This window comes from Mesoplodon bidens (genome assembly GCF_964165515.1).
Source record: "Mesoplodon bidens genome assembly, chromosome: 14".
NCBI classification, from domain to species: Eukaryota; Metazoa; Chordata; class Mammalia; order Artiodactyla; family Ziphiidae; genus Mesoplodon; species Mesoplodon bidens.
This window is the reverse complement of record NC_138170.1, coordinates 31,500,120-31,506,602: the sequence shown is the minus strand read 5'-3', so window position 1 is coordinate 31,506,602 and position 6,483 is coordinate 31,500,120.

The window sequence follows — 6,483 nt, the reverse complement described above, 5'->3', positions numbered from 1 at the left end:
TTGCATACAAGAAAAAGGCATCCCTTCCCCAGGGCAGCAATGCCGGAGTTCTTGTCAGACACCTTGAATCTCAGCCCCCGATTGCCACCGTGGCAAACTGCGCGCGTGTTCTATGAGCCTGCAGCTTCCGCTCGCCCACCCTTTCATGCAACAATTGCCCCTGTCTACAGGCAGCAGTAGCATAGCCCATTCTCCTCCTTCAGATCCACTGTCTGTACAAGGAGTGGGCTGACAGTAAGTGCCCAGCAGCGCTGTTCCACGGTGCTTGGTTTGCTGCACTTCTCCAAATGTGCTGGCAGGACTGGGATTTGGTTGGCATCGACCTTCAGCAGTCCATACTTCCAATAGCTAGTCCCCTCAGCTTGGCTGTATTAGTGGGATTCTTCTGCGGACCCATCCTCTTAGTTTTTGGTTGTCATAGTTGGGGTAAGACGTTTATTTATTTAATAATATCTCTAAAATTCTGAAATTTGAGTGCTTTCCATCTTTAGACAACTAGAGACTTACACACTGCATCAAAATCTTGAGATAACAAAGGTACACTCTTTTAAAAAGCAGTGTTCTATATACCTCCATAATCTTTACAGGGAGAAGAAGAACTGACAAAACGAAGTTTCCACTGCAAAACAGTCCTGAATGAATTTAAAGCCTTTCTGAACAAATGGGATGTAAACATAACAATATGGAAAATTTTCCATCAGAATCTCCATCTGAATGGGATAAAAATTAAGAAGGTGAATATAAATCGGTAATGCTTTCTTTTTATCACGGTATTGAATACATTTTAGAATAGTTATAGATTTACAGAAAAATTTAGATAGTATAGAGAGTTCCTATATGCCCTCTACCCAGTTTCCTCTATTATTAACATTTACATTAATATGGCATATTTGTTACTATTAATTAACTGATATTGATACATTATTATTAACTAAAGTTGATGTTTTCTTTAGATTTACTTGGTTTTCCCTTAATGTCCTTTCTCTGTCCCGGATCCCATCCCACGTTACATTTAGTCCTCATGTCTCCATAAGCTCCTCTTAGCTGTGATAATTTCTCAGAACTTCCTTGTTTTTTGATGACCTTGACAGTTTTGAGGAATACTGGTCAAGCATTTTTCAGAATGTTCCTCAATTGAGGCTTGCCTAATATTTCTCTCATGATCAGATATCAAGAGTGCATACTTTCAACCTGACTTATCACCGTTGATGTTGACCTTGATCACCAGGCTGAGGTTGTGTTTGTCAGTTTTCTCCACGATAAACTTAGTCTTTTTTTTCCTCTTTCCATGCTGTACTCTTTGAAAGGAAGTTATTATAAGCGGCCCATGATTAAGGAGTGGGGATTTATGCTCCATCTTCTTGAGGGTGGAGTATTTACACAAATTAGTTGGAATTCTTGGAATAGATTTGCCTTTTCTCCCTCATTTATTTATCTGTTCAATCATTTATTTATCTATTTTATTCTTTGGGCTATAGTCCAAGAGTGCTTTATCTATTTTGTTGTTTGAATTGTTCCAGCTCTGGCCATTGGGATGTCTTTCCGTTGGCTCCTGTGTCCCTTTGACGTGACCCATCATTGTGGTTTTATTTATTTATTTAAAAAACCTTTAGCACTTCCTTGCTTTCTGACACTACAAGATGCTCCAGGCTCATCTTGTATATTTCCTGTCCCAGTCCTAGAATCATCTGTTTCTCCAAGGACCCCTACCTAGTTCCTTTCATTGGAGATAGTGTACCAAGATCTGGGCACTAGTGTCTCGGTCAGTTTAGGCTGCTGTGACAAACTACTGCAGACTGAGCGTCTGATAAACAACAGAGGTTTATTCCTCACAGTTCTGGAGGCTAGACATCCGAGACCAGGTTGTCATTGTAGTTGGGTTATGATGAGGGCCTCCTCCCATTTGCAGACTGCAGTCTCCTCATTTTACCCCCACATGGCAGAAGATCAGAGAGAGAGAAAGCAAGCTCTCTTGTGTCTTTTTATTAGGTCACTAATCCCATTCATGAATGCTCTACCTTCTTGGAGTAATTACCTCCCAACGGCCCCATCTCCTACTACCATCACATTGGGGATGAGAATTTCGACATTTTGGAGGCATATAAACACTTAGTCCATAGCACTGTGAATGCTGCTACCAGGGTGTTGTGGCTTCTAGGCTCTCAGTTGACAGAGCAAGGAAATATATGTGAAGCAAATGGGTCTATGCATATATATACTTTTATATTTCTTTTATCATTTCCGCATGAATTCTGTGTCTGTTGGGAAGAATTGCTTAATATGTGCTCTCAGTTACGCATTTTGAGCTGGAGGCCCATTGGGCAGCAACTAGATATTCTCTCATGGGTTTAAAGAAATTAACAACTTAAGGCTTTCCTTTCATTGGGAGATAATTCTCCATGGATCTCTTGTTCTTCTTTACAACTGGCAAGGAGAGGCACTCTCTTTTCATGGACGTTTTTTTGTACAGTGAACAATAACCTTGGGAGATGGAGATAGGGTCTCTCTGCAGAGCAAGGGCAGATTTGTTTACTGCCCAGTATAATAAGGATAATGTCTCCTTCTGAGGCAAAGTTTGGGCAGGTTTGCTTGCAGCCCATGGTCAAAGATTTGGGTTCAATAACCTCCTGTATGTGCAGCATCCATCTAGGCTGCTCCAACTTTTCTCACAGCAACTGGGGACAAGAGGAACAACACAAACATGAAGCCTATCTTGCCTACTGTGTTGTGAGTAACAAAGTCCTTTGTCAAATTGTAAGGTCCGGAAGTCTGGTGTCTTCTAGCAGCTTCCACAAAACTGTGCAGACTAACTTGTAAGCTTGCACGTAGGTAAACCTCAGACTCTTCTCTGGTTCTGACACCTTCATTTAGGTTGAGTACTAACAGTATTCTGATATTTCTCAGCTACACGTAAGCCTTTTTTGGAGTTACCAATGCTGAAGAATAAGTTTTTAAAATTTTAAATTAAAAACATTTAAAACATTTCAAAATAAAATCATGACTCACACATAATAAAAGGAAAATTTTATTTAGCTCATGAATTAAAGTGGGAACCAGCCAGCTGTCACAACTGGTTCAAAGGAGAAGTCAAAGACAAATTGATATGGAGTGAAGGAATGGTAAAATCAATTTACAAATGGACAAAAAACTGGCTTTTTCCATGGGGAGTAGGGTGGGGTTGAACCTCCACCAGACAGAATTTATTTGCATGTCCATAGACAAGAATTATTTGCACTGTTATCAGGTATCCACAATTTATAGAGTTGTAAAATAATTCAAATACATGGAAAGCACAAACTCCATAGAATCAGATAACCGGGAAAGGCGTGCTGTAAATGATGCCTAGTTTTCCGCTGGAGACATGCAGTAATCTTCTTTGCTTATTCCAAAGTCTTCAATATCTTTACACCAATAAAATGTACTGTAAGAATTGTTTCCGAGGTATTGATCCAATGTGAGAGAACTAAAAAGAGGACAGAAGGAGATTCTTAAAAGTAAGCCTAGACACATACACATAAAAAAGATATTGAAAGAGGTTCTAATTATCAGATGTGGGAATAGGATCCACCAGAGCAGAAGAGCATTTGCTCAGACTCTGTCCAGTAAGAGAAGGAAGTCCTAACGTGGCATTGATTCAGACAGTTCCCTCTACTGACCACTAGGGGTCGCTAAGCAGGCATTTTGACCCCTGACCGGAGAGGCAGGGGTGGCAGCATCTAATCCAGCCATGGTAATGCTCACCTGATTAACACATTTGGGAAGCTCGTTGGTGGCAAGACATTTTTACCTAGTCCAGGGCCTGACACATAGTAAGCATTCAATACATATTTCTTAAAAAGAATTATTCAGAATGCAGGGGGTGCTTTTACACTGTAGGCATCTAAGAGATATGATATTTCAGAGTAAGGATTTGTTAAGACTTCTGGTCATATTAGGACAAAAGGAGGAAACATTATAAATTAGAAGTCACTAGGTTAATTAAACAAAAAGATACATTTAACCATGAAATTCGACTTGGTAAATCTGTGAACAGTTTCCGTTGCCTGTACAAACAACAACGTAGCAAAGTACTTGTTTCAAAGCAGACCTGGCAGTCCTCCTTTTCTTTGTTTCTGTTTTGCTCAGGTGCCATCAAATGTTGATTCTTCCACTCCTATCCCCCAAAACTTTCTAATTTCTTACTAATTTAGGGGCAATGAGAAACTGATGGCAAGTCATCTATGATTTTAAGGAATCGATTAGGATAAGATGAAAAGTGAAAAATAGAGGGGCAATGACTATGGGTTAGATCCACAGCTGGAAGGAAGGAGGAGAGCGAATCAGGAGGCTCTTAGAAAACCCCAAGAACAGATCTTCTCCCTGCCCTTGACTTTCCTGGCTCCTGACGTGCCTTCTGTGGACATCTGTTGTTTTTGCCTGCCTAGGGGCCCTTCCCTCTTCTACTGTTAATAGTGCCTTGATTTTACCCTGGGGGGATGAGCCCCTCCCCGACTGGGCACGGTCCTGATGGGGCTGTTCGTTCACGTGCTCCCCCCATCAGATGGCTGAGGGGTAAGCACTAAGCCAAGCTAGGCCAACCAAAGGTCCGGTCACTGGAAACTCTTGTAGAGCCTGAAAACCACTGGACTTCTTTCAACTTGGTGTCTCAAAGAGACCGTCCATTACTTCTTGCTTTGTAGAATCCCACAGCTGTGCTGTTTTCCATCCTTTCAAAGACCTGAGTCTTTATTTTTTCCTTCAAGTCCATGAGCCACCCCACATTCATCTAGTAAATTCCTATTTGCCTATATAAGCCAGAATTGGTTTCTTTGTGACTGCAGCCAAAGAATGCTGACTGATGTAATGGGAAAAGGGAAGGAGTCAAAAACCTAGTCCTATGTTACTTCTATAATCTCAGTTGAACTTATCATTGAAAAGGACTAGCCGTAAGGCAATGGGGACTCCTTGAAAATGAGGCATTACTAACATTTATGAACGCATTATGTTCTAGACACTTTTCTAAACATTTACAAGTATTCTTATTTAAGAATACTTCCCTAAGAATAAGCCCATTGAATAAATGTTATTTTTTCCCATTTTACAGATGAGAAAACTGAGGCACAGATGATTAAATAACCTGCCCATTTTCACATGGCCAGGTTAACATTCTGAAAGTTTATTCTGTAGAATACAAGTTTTTCAGACGTGTATTAGTTTCCTAGGGCTGCTATAACAAAGCACCACAAACAGGGTGACTTAAAACAATAGAAATGTATTGTCTCACAGTTCTGAAGGCTAGAAGTCTGAAATCAACTGGCAGGGCCATGTTCTCTATGACTGCTTTAGAGGAAAATCCCAGCCTGCCTCTTCTAGCTTCTGGTATTTGCCGGCAATCCTTGGCATTCCTTGGCAGGTAGAGGTATTCCTCCCATCTATGCCTCTGTTTCTCTCTGTGTGTCTCACTCCTTTTCTCCTAAGGACACTAGTCATATTGGATTAAGGGCCCACCTACTCCAGTATGACCTCATCCTAACTGATTGCATCTGCAATACATTATTCCCAAATAAGGTCACATTCTAAGGTACTGGGGGTTAGGACTTATTTTGGGGGTCAGTCATTTTCAGATACTCATGTTAAATATGTTTTTGAGGGTTTTTTTTTTCCACTTTAACTCGTCACAAGAATGTTGATAGCAATTGCTCAAAAAAAGCATTATGTGGTCAAATAAATTTGAAACACACAGGATTAACCACCATTACGGTAGGATTCTCAGCTGTAGTGCTTTGGGAGGGTCTTTAATTTGTTAACTGAAAGGGAGCCAGCAAACTGGGACTGTAATGTACAAGTTCTCAAACATGTTTGGGTATGAACTTCTTCCTACTGTGGGATTAGTGGTCTGTGTGACACAGACCACAGGCCCGATGCGAGGTAACAGCACCCTGTTAAGGACCCTCCCTACTTTTCTGGTTTTGCCTCTTTCCTGCTATGTGTCCTTAAGACAACTGCTTTCTTCTCTGAGCATGAGTTTTCCTTATGTCTAAGATAGAGGCAACAATATCTTTTCCCCTGTGGGTTTCTTATAAGAACTATGCTAAATGAGGTAGGTTGAAACACACCTAGGAGAACACCTGGGACAGAAATAGACATTCACTTAATAGTAGTTGCCTTTGTTATGCTAACCAGACAGTTCTGAATTTCTTGGCATTTTGATTCAGCCTTTCTAGACTCTCGGGTATAATTCCTAAGCCAGGAAAATTTCCACCAGTAGGGTTTTCCTGTTCATTTTCCTTTTCCTTTCACTATTTTTTTCTCTTTAGGAGAATTATTTCCTTTATGATAATAAAAATTGACCTTAGGTAAATATTCGACCCAACTGTACTTTTGATAAATCTCCAATGTTAGCAAAGAATGGGTTGTTTCACTCTGCAGTTCCTTATTCTGATCTTCCACCCCGTTGAGGGGAAGAGGATGTGATCACGCGATTGCCAGCAGAGGGGAAACTGT